This window comes from Rhinolophus sinicus, chromosome 4 (assembly GCF_057876585.1).
Source record: "Rhinolophus sinicus isolate RSI-liver-muscle chromosome 4, RSI-T2T, whole genome shotgun sequence".
NCBI classification, from domain to species: Eukaryota; Metazoa; Chordata; class Mammalia; order Chiroptera; family Rhinolophidae; genus Rhinolophus; species Rhinolophus sinicus.
This window is the reverse complement of record NC_142504.1, coordinates 3,814,272-3,827,676: the sequence shown is the minus strand read 5'-3', so window position 1 is coordinate 3,827,676 and position 13,405 is coordinate 3,814,272. Positions and strand designations below refer to the sequence as shown.

Genomic DNA, 13,405 nt, shown 5'->3' with positions numbered 1-13,405 from the left:
CTGCCTTGTACCATCATTTTTCAGCCTAAAATTTCATAGTATTTGCATATAATTCTATTAAACTTAAATACTTCAATTCAATATCAGTCCTGTCCAAACTGTATGACAGGGGGAAAAATTGAAAATCTCATGAAGGTGTGTTTTCTCAACTTTCCTTGGCCTGAAAACAATGAATAATTCCCACACATATACAATTAAATATATAATTTCCAGCCAAAATTACTTATATTGTTTTTAGTGACTAGTTTGACTAATTATATTCACAGGGAGAGGTTTATGATTAGAAAGGAATCTCATTAATTTTATAGTTTCCACAAAAAGAGCCAATGTAAAATAAATAGTATACTTACTCACAATTATTGACCTATTTATCTTAGATCAGGGCCTTGTTCCTTACATTCTTACTTATACATTTATGAACGATTAGTGTTCAACACGTAATCAATACATTGGGAGGAAACCCCAAGGACTAATGTCAGGCTAATTAAAAATGATGTGTGCTGTGGTGTTTTGAGATCCCCAGGGGTAGACACATAATTGATACATGATCTTAACCAAGCATTACCAAAATGGAGCTAATCATGTCACTTAAAAGCAAGTAATGGATATTGAAACTAAATTGCAAACATTTATTTGAAAACTCAATGAGTTATTAGTGCAGAGCCATTCATTGTATTTTAACCCAGTGGGGTAAGAGGGTACAGTGAACAATGTATTTGTGGAGTTGCTAAGGGGTCTTCTTATTCCATGTCTATATACACAATCTCCTCCACGGGCCAGATTTATCCTAGAGAAATTATTGGTATTTTCTTTCCAGGTGACTAAGTAAAAAAATAAATAAATAAATAAATTCACCTCATAAATAAGAGCCAGATTGAAAAAAAAAAAAAAAAAAAAAATCTTCACATATAAAGCAAGAAGAAGGGTAAATAAATCTTGTCAATATAAATAATTATTGTCTTAAATTATCTACTAAGACTCAGTTAATACAAACAGAAATCACACAAACCGTCTTTTTTACTAGAAAGCAAACAACTTTAGTTTCACTTTTCCTTTCACTATGTGATTGTTTTCTGTTAGGGATATCAGCTATATATTTTATTGGCTATCTTTTCCCTATCGCCTGGCACATAAACACTGGATGAACTCATGCAGACAGCCGCCTAAGAGCCATTACAGGAATAGTACTGGATTGAAACCAAACCCTGAAGTGTGAGTCCCTTTAACTCATTTTACTCCTTATGCATTCAAGGCTCTGCTTGTGATTCGCTTTTGTGCGTGGCAGCCTCCTGAGAGATGGGGAAGGAGCTATCTGCCTGCGAGTGCTAGCAACCACTGCAATCTGAATCGCCTCAGAGCAATGCAGCTAGCCAGGTGATGATGTTTATGTGAGAAACAGTGGGCAAGAGAGGCCGAAAAAAGACAACTACATAGATCTGGGTGAAGGAAACCAGCCATTTCCATGCAGCGCAAGTCCGGAATTCCACTTACAGATAGTATGAGTTGACCTGGGGTCAAATCTTATCCAAAGTTTCAGTGAGTGTTTTGCCCTTGGGGAAAGAAGGATGTGTGAATGGGCTGGATTTCATGCCCTATCTGGAAAAAGTGTTTTTTTTTTTTTCTTTATCTGGTTACCAGGAATGATGTTATGCCTTGGCTCTTGTCTTCTTGAAATGAAGAATTCCATCACGAGACAGAGTTTGTGCAGCATAGGAGAGCAAGAAGTTGATTAGTAAAGCAAGTACACTCTGAGATATGGAAAGAGCTGACCCAAGAGAGGGAAGTGGCCTCTCCTTATGTTGTGTGAGGGTTTTAGCTGTGGTTAGAATTGTCTCCCCGCTCCCTGTTACCTTTCTCTCTCTGTGCTGAGGTGTCCCATCTTGCCCTCTGGTTCTCAACGTTGCCTCTCATGGGTAAGCATGAACCTGTTAATTTCCCATGGTTTATCTGAGAAGCTTGTTAAAAATGGTCCTGAGAAGCAGGATGTATATTCTGATAAGCGAGATGGTTTCTTTTCCTCTCCAGCATTTTTCCTTCTTCTCAAGACACATCTTGTTCTCAATGTACTGCTGAGCAAGCAACATGTTTGTGCCCCAAGTGAGAGCAGCTGCAAGGGGCCCTGACCCAAGTATAGGAGCAGCTGCCAGGGGCCTCCTAACGGGGCTAGTTACTTCTTTTCCTGCTCATTTCTATCTTTCTGCACATCTACCCTATCCTTCACCTTTTCCAAAAGGTTGAGTTAAGCTGCGACTAATAGTTATTGAATGTACTAGCCATAATTCCGTTTGGTCCACAGATATCTGAGAATAATAACACATACATATGGTGGTAATTGTCTAACTTTAATAATAAGATTATATATAATTAATTTTCAAGTGGAATCAAAAGTGCTCCACTGTAAGTGGGGCATAAAGGTTAGAGGGGGTAGTTGACTCCCTTTGGGGGCTAAATGGATGAATCTATCACTAAATGAATTGTGACTCCTTGATAACTGGCTAGGAGGCAGATATTTTTAACTATGAAGGGTAATAATAATGTTTTGAAATAATCACATTTAAGAGATGAGATAAAAATCATTACAAAAATATGGTACCAAAATCCATTTTAACAATTCAAATTTTTAAAACCCTGTATGAAGAGGGTTTGAAAAACTTCAGTATTCTCTGCAGCCTGAAAATGCCTTGGAAATTTTCCAGGTAATTTGAGAACGGAAAGATAACAAAAATAAATCAGTGCCTCACTCTCTTTCTCCATCTTCTTGCTTCACTTTTTCACAAAGAAAACCTAAAACAAGTTCAACAATATCGAAGAGCTGCGTTTGTTCTGTCCATTTTTACTTAAGTTATTTTATATGTGGCACTCGTAGCAACAAGGCTCTAACTCTTCAGAACCAGCCTGTGGGACCGGCAGACGGTGAGCCTGTATGGGTGGCCCAGGAGAAGCTCTAATTTTGTGGGTCGAAGGAGCCAAGGTTAGCCACCATTGTGAGTATGATTTGCTGCAATCATTTCTGTTCTTTCATAAGCAGAGCCTCTGTTAGGAGTCACGAGTAGAGAACATATTCTGTACACAACACCAATTTTTTAGGAAACAATTGAACTAATTGCCACAGTATTTGTAGGCTGTAATCGAGTATGCAAATGCCATCTCTTGGACATGATAACATTAGTCAGGTTGAATTACCAAACCGCTGAACACCATTGTCCAGAGTTCAAATGGGACATAGAAAACGAAATCTGGAACAGGCTCACAGAATTAGAAAATACATGCATTTCAGTGGGTGAACTTAAACCTGTTGATACAAAGAAAAGTTATATTTCCCCTCCTCCACCTTTTGGTCCTTTTCTGGCCCTGAACACATTAGCTGATGCCCACACGCATTGGTGAGCACCTACTTCTTTACTCAGTCTACCAATTCCAGGGCTAATCTCTTCTGCAGACGTCCTCACAGACACCCAGAAACAGTGTTTTAACTGCGCTCTGGGCCTTGTCATCTAAGTCAACTTGACACAAATAACTAACCATCACCGTATCTTCTCTTCAGTTCAGGACTGCTCCCACTGCCCTTGCCCTGGAATATTCCCTGCCTGGCCTCTCTGTTTGAGTTACACCCTACATTCTGCCATATCCTGTATCCTTCTACTTCTGTTCCCGTCTCACTCCTTTCCTTGGCAATGTAACCTCGCTGAAGCTGTCTTCCTGAGATCAGCAGTACTTTGGGATCAATTATTCCCACGGACTCGCTGTATCTCCTATTCGGCTAGACCTTCCCACAGCTGATCTCAGGTAATAAGTTCTTCCCTTGGGGCCTCTTGCACAGCAGCTTCATGTTATCCTTTTCTGAGGACCTCTCTGACCTGTAGTTCTTCGCTTCCTTAGCAGGTTTCTCATGCTTTCCTCATTCCTGTGGCCGTGGTCCCTAAGCATTCTGACATAAGCACAGGCTACCTGAACATGCCATGCCATATGGGGACAGAGTCCCAGAGAGCAGTTTTCAGGCTCTTGGCCTCAGGTGGGAAGGTCTTGGCTCGGGTAGTAGATGGCCATCAGCTGTGACTAGTTGACTATCAGCCATTATTGATTAGCCATTAGCCACCGATATAACTGCCGTGGCTAAGCTAGTGAGTGTGGATTGCAGTTAGTAAGTGGGGTCGGTTGGCAGAGAAGTGGACGGCAGGTTGTGGATCGTGTGGCTCCTGCTTCCTGTGTCTCCAACACAGCTGCCAGCGAGAATATAGTGGTATGACTCCCCTATCTATGGCTCTGTGGGTGTTCCTTTTTGGCCTCACCATGTCCTGTGTTCTTATGTGAGGAGCGGGACCAGAGACCCTGCGTGATACCCCGCATTGATATACCACTACTTTAGACAAAATTCCAAGTTGCTTCCCATGACTTGTGGTTTCCCCTACAAGTTTACTTCTTTATTGTCCTTGAGTTCTATGTTTTAGTCACAATGTCTTTTTTTTTTCGATTCCTTGAATGTCCAAGTCATCACACATGACTAGAAAATGCTTTTATGTAATTTTCTTTGGTATTTGTCCAAGTTCCAAACTAGGAAACACTGTTTCTGGGAAGCCTTCGCAGCTGTCCTCCACTGAGTTAGCCACCCTTGCTACGGACTCCCACAATAGACCTCACCTTCCATTGGAGAGACTCCGTCCATTACTTTAGCACGTAAATTGCTTCTATCATTCTGTTCCCCCTGTACATTGCTGGGGCATCATAGGAGGTTTATGTCTCTCTTGTCAACTTCCCTGTCTACAGTACTAAGCAGAGCACCTGGGACATAACATGGTTAATGAACACCTGTTGAATAAAAGGTACACTAATGTTTCAGAATTGAACTGAGACATGCAGTCTAGAGCGAATGAGATGCTGAAATCTCAGAGCTGACATGAGTCAGTAGAATTGGATCACAAATGCCGTATCTGTCTTGCTCCTTCCACTACTAAATCGTTATGGTATATTTCATCATTTCTAATCTATTTGTTTCATCACATCTGACTTACCCATTACGTAAACCCAGTGTTTCTGGATATTATTTTCATATTGATTGAAAAGAGCAAAATGTGTACAAAATATACCAGAGTGTTAGCCCCAAATTATCTTTTTTTATGTAAAAAGAATAACCTCAATTTTAATGTCTTGCCTTTAGAAAACACATATCCTTGTAATTTAAGAAGGATTCACACGTGTTTTTCTAGCAACACAAAAAAGTACACATTTACTTGCTGTCTACCAATAAATGCAGAAGGCAACTATAATCCGTGGTCCACTTGCTTTGATCAGTAAACACAAAATGAAGGGTAAGATGTTTACCTAAGCCAGACTTAAAATACAACATGTGGATAGAAATGACCTGTAATACTTCACAGGTGACTGTCCGGTGCATCTAGAATGCTTCCCAGAAGCCAGGAAACACACTGCCTCCGGCTTTGCTGCTCATCCAGGGACCACTGGAAGCCAAAGGGGCAGATGCTGCAATTGTCACTTTCACAGCTGTTTGCTTCTCTCCATGAGTCCCTACATTAGCTCACTCAGGAAAAGACAGATGGGAAAAGCTTCCCAGTATATGAAATAAGGTCTTACTGAAGCTCGCAAATGCCTTCACTCTTACAGCTGAAATTTTCTTCAGGAAAGGAATCCACCCAGAAGAGAACCATGGTTGTTGTGCAAAGCTGTGATTTGGCAGGTGATGCTAATATTTTGAAAACTCTCACCCTGAAATTGCCTGGAAAGATGAAATATATGACCCTCCATCCCCTGCTGCACACAATTTTAAATAATGCTGATATGAAACTCACATCTAAATGCACGTGCGTCTTCATAAACCATTCTCACCCTCTGGAAATGTTTACCAACGCTTTGGTAGTGAGCTGATGTTTCCCTGTGGCTCCTCGCATGTTTCCATACATAGAAATCGATATGTAGAAAGTAGCTTAGGAGAGAAGTAGAGTCCTGGCCCTATTTGGCAATATCCCAAGAAATTCGTTACATAGTGTAGAAAATATTTTAAATATTTAAATCACACTCCTCCCACTTCAAATTCCTATTAACGTGAACAGCTCCTCTGAATTTTCTTATGAATTCATATGAATGTTCTTTACTGTTTTGCCCTATTAAGAATGTAATTTTTGCGAGAAACAATGTCTGTTTTGTTTAATTTATTTACAGTGTGTTGTATTGCCTAGCACAGAGTATGTCCTGAATAATTATTTGTGGGTGAATGGATAAATATAAGAACAACTGCATCTCCACAGGAGTAATTCTAATTTCTTTCAATTGATGTGTTCACAAGCAGAAAACTAGGAGTCATCTCCAAAATATCCTTGTTTTATTGATATGTGGAGACATAGTGGACCCACTGTCAGTCACTGCCTATTGCCACCACTATGCCAAGTAACCACTAATCAATCTACTTAAGGTTGCTACAATTTTGACGTTTCTGGACATTAGGTTATACAGATGGATCATACAGTATGTGGTCTTTTGTGTCTGTCCGCTATCACTGCGCACCAGGTGTGTAAGGTTCATCTACGTTTTGCGCATATCAGCCCGTATTCCTTTCTTCTGAATAGCATTCCATTGTATTAATAGACCACACCATGTTTATCCATTCACCAGTGGGTGGGCATTGAGATTGTTTCCACCTTTTAGATATTATGAATAACCCCACTGTAACCGCTCACATACCAGTCATTGTGTGGATGTCTTTTCATTTCTCTTCAGTGAAAGTCCAGGGCTGGAATTGAGGTCATATAATAAATGTGTAGTAAACTTTCAAAAACTGAAACTGTTTTCCAAGGTGGCTTTGCCAAATTACATCTCCAGCGACAATGTATGAGGAGGGTTCCAGTTTCTCCACGTTGTCACTAACTTGTTATTGTGTCTTATTATTTATATCTGTCTACTGGGGAGGTGAAGTGGTATCTAGTGATTTTAATTTGCATTGACCTAATGACTAACGATGTATAATTTCTTTTGTAATATATGTTTTGACATTGCTATAGTTACAGCTATATAAAGGTGTGTTAAACAAACTGAAGGATATAACGGTGGTTTTCTCTAGACACTGAAAGTATAACTGATTTAACTTTTTTAATTTTTTTTTCTGTTTTAAAATTTAAAAAAATATGTTTTTAATAAAATGGGGTTGTAACATAAAACAATCTAGCATATTTTTTCTTCTCATCAGATTATAGAATTTAGTGTTAAAAAGCTAGTGTTTTCAGGATGAACTAGATCAAGCTACTCCATTGTTGACAGTTGATGAGCTCATATGTATCCTTTCAGGACATCCATTAATAACAATGTTAGATTTTTTTGCCAAATCTTAATTTCTCAATTGACTTGGATTCTATATACTTCAACTACTTATGGGTCAGGCTCTATGCTCTAGTTCTGGCACTGAGCTCAGGTGTTAATTCTTTCCCGAAGTCTATATTTAAAAAAATATTGCCAAAATTGGTACCAGTAGCAACAACCTTCTGCAGACTTCTGATTGTATGTGGAGTTAAATAAGGCTAACTATGACCCTTACTTTTGAATTAAAGTTTGTGAGTGAATTAGACTCCTCCCTCTGCTGAATTTATCCTAAACTTTCATTGTATGTCTCTCTTTATGGGAAATATTTGTTAGTCAGCATAGAAATACAAAGCAATAAAAAAGTATAGTCAAGAAAAGATTGTGAGACGTTTGAATCAGAAAAACATTCTAGTTAGAGAAGAAACATAAACATACTTTTATTGTAGTCCCTTTTCCATTCCAAATTATTGTAAGACACAAACACAAAATGAGTAGTGAAAAATTTGGTAATATACATCAAGGAGGTATTGGTATTAAAAATGTGGAAGAGCTGAGGGCTTTTCTTATCTTTTTATTAATGGAGTGAATTTTAACTATTGGATATTTTTATATCTATTAGAGGAATTTTGTGGCTTTTTTGGTGCTTTGGGTAAGAAGCACTGTGACGGATGCCTGGGGACCTAAACATCCAGGCTACAATTTACGTCTGACTATGGTCCAGAAAAAAATGGTGAGAACCTTAACATTCTATACCTGCAAGGATCATTAAGAGAAGAATGGAGGTAGGATGTACATAGAGAATTCTTCAGAAAATCTTTGCCCATTTTGATATCGCTTCCCCTGCCCTGATTCTATAGAGAGAGAGGCACAAGACTCTCAAAATAGAATTAGCAACGGAAACTAGGTTTGGTCTCAAAATGGCATTAAACCTCTCAGCAAATAAATGGCTGTCAGAAAGAACAGCCAATCTCACCTACGAAATTGTTTGAATTTTAACTCTACTTCTTAAAGTTTAATTCTTGTAGAGCCTTTGTGGCTGCTGGAGAAGAAAACATCTCACCTGGTTTTCCATTTGCTCTGTAGTTACTCTGCCAGTTTTCCAACACAGAGGCTTCTTGTTCCTTAAAAAACAAAGGGTGTTATGGACTCTTTAGCTCATCCTTTGTGTGGTTATGTGTTCCTGTTTTATTTCCTTTACACAGTAATTCTGTTAACTAGTTTTATTTGTATTCTCTGTGTCTCTACAACATTAGTGACCTGTGGATTTATTTTGCCTTTAATCATCTACTTCTCTGGGGCTTATCACTTGAAAGAAAAATCCATATGCTGCCTCTGACTAGAGGTTGTTTTGTTTGAGGAACTGAGGCAATTCTTTTCAAATCTTACTGTGCATGTTCTTACAGGCTTAGCACACACACAGGAGGCTTTAAGTTTGCTAGAAGACCTAGTGTCTTCAAAGTCCCTGCAGACCAGGTACACAGACTCAGCATAAGCGAAGGTGGAATGGATATTCCTCATGAATCAAAAGGATAGCATGATTTCACGGGTCCAATATTCTTCTTTTCTCATTCGGCCTTCAGGCAAAATCGCGTGCACTAAAGTGCCCTATGGACCTAAATAAACGAGTCTCTACTTTAAATTCCTCATTACTCGACGCCGTAAGACAGCCCTCAAATGATGACACAGTGTTTCTGTGGGAGCTGCCCTTGTCTCTTGTACTACAGCAATACAGCAACAGGCATGACCGCCACATGTGCTTGTTGCTACTGACATAAATATGGGCAAACTGAGAAAGCTGCATTTCTCTCTAACTGCATGGATGTTGCAGGTACTTACACACTGTTAGAGTTCAGCTCAGACATTGGGCCTGTTTTATAGATGAGAGACAGGAGACACACTTAAGCAAGTCCAGATCTTGGTTAACTTGTTTACTTAACCATTATACAGCATATATCTGAACGTTCACCGGGCTACATCCACCTTTTCAGTCCCTCCCTCCCTCCCTCCCTGTTTCTAACTACGCACCACACAACTCAGCCATCTCCTTGCATTTCCACACATAAAATTATCGAATGATGACCTGTCCGTGAATGCTTCGTCAGAACCTCAAGCACAACTCACCAAAATAAAAGCATCAAGACTTGGGGGCGGCCGGATGGCTCAGTTGGTTAGAGCGCGAGCTCTCAACAAGGTTGCCGGTTCAATTCCCGCATGAGATGGTGGGCTGTGGCCCCTGCAACTAAAGATTGAAAATGACGACTGGACTTGGAACTGAGCTGTGTCCTCCAAAACTATATTGAAGGACAATGACTTGGAGCTGATGGGTCCTGGAGAAACACACTGTTGCCCAATATTCTCTAATTAAAAAACAAAACAAAAAACAAACATCAAGACTGCTGTTTATTCTTCCCACTTCTAGCTGTGGTCACCCAGTTGAGTCCATGTCCCCGTAGGATGCATAGAGCATATAACTTGTACTCTCTTAAGAGTGATATGTAGTTTTTCATTCAAACCCGGACACTTTTGATTAAAAAGGGGCACAAATTGATGAGGTATAAGCAAGGTGAACTGACACTATCCCCGGCAAACCATCGTGTACTCAAGTGTTCCAACTCAGATGTGTGGACGAGCTGTGTGCAATGCCCACACCGCTCGCTCACCTCACCCCAACAGCTATTTCAACTACACAGTCCGAGATTAGGTTCTTATCTGTTTGTCTCCTTTTCCTCTCCAAGTCATTTTTTCCAGTTAACTTCTACTTATCCTTTGTTTTTGTTTGCTTTTTTCTAAATTATCTGCAGCAAAACGTCCTCACGCCTTTTGTATGTTCTCATAGAAATTTGTGCTTGCCCTTATAATAAAATCTATCAAACTGTATTGAATTCTCTTTCTTCTAACTATCTTCCCACTAATCTTTAATTTCTTGGTCTCTCAGTCACCATAATGACCCTAGTGCCTAGCACAATATTTACATCAATATGGACTCTCAATAAGTACTTCAGGCATGCTAAATTAATGTGACACTGATGGTGATCAGGGTGATACGATTGCCCAGATACTTAAATTCCCTTTCAACCTAATTAAATTTCAATTCCTCTACTGGGCTTAATACAATCCTCCCCTAGGCAGGTCTTTGTGCATGCCATCACTGGTGATGCATTATTCTCTTATTCTCACCACGTTCCTTCACATTTATCAGCCTCACTCATCGAGAAGGGTTACAGTACCACAGAAGGGAAACTCAAGATACGTTTAATACGCGTGACAACAACACTTAGACAAATGTGATCATAAAACTATACTTTAACCCCACATTTTAAACCAGGAAAGGCTTTTTGCTGTATTTTCTTTGTCCGAGATATTTTTAACTTGTTGTAACTTTTTAAAACATCTTACAGAAGGGGACATTTTCACAACACTACCAAGATCAGGAGAAACAACTGAAAGAGTGAGAAAGGGCCCCAGACTGGAGGCATCTGAGAGAGATGGTGATGAACCACCTTTGATTCCCTGATCCAAATTAAAACGACTTCTTTACGAACACCCTGTGGCCGTTGGTCTTACGTGTCAACCACGGGCTGCCCAGATATTTAGTCAAACACGATTCTGGGATGGCTGACAGTGTTTCTGGGTGAGATGAACATTTGAATCAGTGACTGAGTAGAGCAGATGGCCCTGCTGGTGTGGTGGGCCTCATCCAACACCTGGGACGCCTGCGTAAGAACAAACTCCGTCTCCTGCGTGACTATCTTTGATTGGAGCTGGGATAGCAGTCTTCTCCTGCCTTCAGACTCAGACGTGGACGGGAACTCACACCGTCACCTCTCCTGGGTCTCCAGCTTGTCCGCTCAGGGTACATGGTCAAGTTAGCCATTGCTTATGGGTAATAAACGTACCTCTCCCTCTGCCCCATATTCTCTCTCTCTCTCTCTCTCTCTCTCTCTCTCTCTCGCTGTCACTATTGAATATACATACATACACACACATATATGTATAATATATATATATATAGAAGGATATACATATAGAACAACGATACATATATATACCTGCACGTGTTCACACACGTTCTGTTCCTCAGGAGAACCCTAATATACACTCTAACGCCGTTGCTTCTTCCTCCTTTATTAAGTTCTTTTCAAGTATAATCATATGGGTTAAAATAGTATAACGATTAACACCAATATGCACTCAATCCTCATTTGTACTAGCTCGGGTGAAATAAAATCTAGAGAAAATTAATCAGTCGTATTCCTTGGTTTCCCCTTTGGTTTAAGAACCCAGCCCTGAAACGGACACTCGCTGTTTGCTCATCATCCCTCCACAGCTCTGTTCCTTTTCCACTCTGAGAATGCAGTTTCCCATTTCAGCTGCTCCTCAGGCCTGGGGTTCTCTCCTTCCCTCTGTCTGTTGACAGTCTTGCTTTGCACGTCACTGATAGAGGAGAGGAGAGCTGAGCCCCCCATCCCTGGTCCACCACCCTGGCCCTCTCCACACCCACAGATGCTTGCCCATCCCCCACCCTGCTGTAATTGAGGTTCAAGTGTCTGAGCGCCACCCCCCCACCAGCCCTGGTGTCCCTCCCTCCAGATCTTCTGAAGAACCCTGTACCGCTGAAATATTTCCCCTGTCCTTCCTTAAAAGAACATTTTAATACAAAGTAGAAGCTCCTTCAGCCCTCACACGGGCCTGCTTTGCTTTGTAAGTTAACATCTACCGAATGGTTTCTCCAGTCCCTGCCTACACTGCCACCCCTCCTAGTGTCTTCCAAATCAATTCAAGTTTTGACCTCCAACACTCAAAGACAGTTTCTCCCCTCAAAGTTAGTGGTGGCCCATCTCTTACCCTCTCGGCAGCAGCCAGCATTGTTGATAAATCCCACCTTCTGGAATTCTCCCCTCAGAGTCCCTGCGTCTGACTTTTCTCCCACCACGATGGGTGTTTTTCTCAGACTTCTCTCCTTCTCCTTCCTTTCCTCCTCTAAACACTGCAGCACTGCAGGGTGCATCCTGAGCCCTCTTTTCCTTACAGAGCCAAAGAAGTCCTGCCCACGTGGCATGCAGAAGAGCCAGACAGTGAACACCCGGGTTTGCAGGGGGAACATGAAAGCAGGCCGTTGGCAGGGCACCAACCCTGGAGAATGGGAAGCTGTCACTTAAAATCCAAACCAGTTGGGTTAATGGCTTTTCATCAAAGGTTTTTAAAAGGCAAAGCTTGAGGGTGGGGATCAGAGGCGGAGCTGAGGGGTTAAGTTTTGAGCAAACCTCAGTGGTTTTTCTTTGTCTGATTAATTTAGCTCCCGACATCACCTTGTCTGGAGTCTTCCTAACTGTGGTAGGGTGAGCTGACCAGGTCATGGAACCACATGTTTGAAAACATCTCATGATTGTACGTCAGTGACATTACCTTCCAAGCAAAAGGCATAGGCTGAACATCTTGTGACCATTGCTGCTGTTTGAGCTATCACACTTCATGCTTAACTAGCTACCTTTTTCTGTTAGGTTGGAGCAAATGTAATTGTGGTTTTTGCAATTATTTTTAATCATTTAAACCGCAATTACTTTTGCACCAACCTAATATTTTCTCAAACAAAATGTACTGTTAAACATGTTTCCTACTTGCTTTAGAGACAGGCCTCCTCGACATGACTAACATACTTTCTTCATCTTCAACTATAAGCTACGTGCCAACCAAAGCAACTGAAACATTAAAGCTTATACCTATATCTCCAGGCTCTGTGCTCTAACACCTAAACACGTTTGCTCTTCACTGTCGGTTTCCTTTTCCATCTGTCTTTTCTGCACAGGTGAGCTCATGTAGCCCATGACTTTAAGTACCACATAAATGTTACAGGTGAGCTGATATGTTCCTGGCTTCTACTTTTATTTGTCTAGCTTCAATCCCTCCACTGATTTGCAGGCTCAGGTTTTCAACGGCATAGGTGGCAGCTCCACAGGGGAAACAAATGTGTGTACTCGAGGAAACATGACCAAAATGTGATTTCTCCAAATATTTTCCCTATTGTGACTTCCCATCTCAATGTATGGCCTATCACCATTGGTTTCTTAAACCAAAAAGCTAAGACTCATGGACACTTCCA

General features: G+C 40.8%; 1 long non-coding RNA gene across 1 annotated transcript; it reads right to left on the bottom strand.

Moving 5' to 3' along the window:
- Positions 1-608: 608 nt before the first annotated feature.
- LOC148758318 (uncharacterized) lies at positions 609-12,278 on the bottom strand. Its single transcript, XR_016021012.1, has 4 exons — positions 12,151-12,278; positions 9,427-9,538; positions 8,366-8,426; positions 609-821 (listed from the first exon to the last, which is right to left on the bottom strand). It is a non-coding gene; the product is annotated as an uncharacterized LOC148758318 (long non-coding RNA).
- Between the last annotated feature and the right edge of the window lie 1,127 nt (positions 12,279-13,405).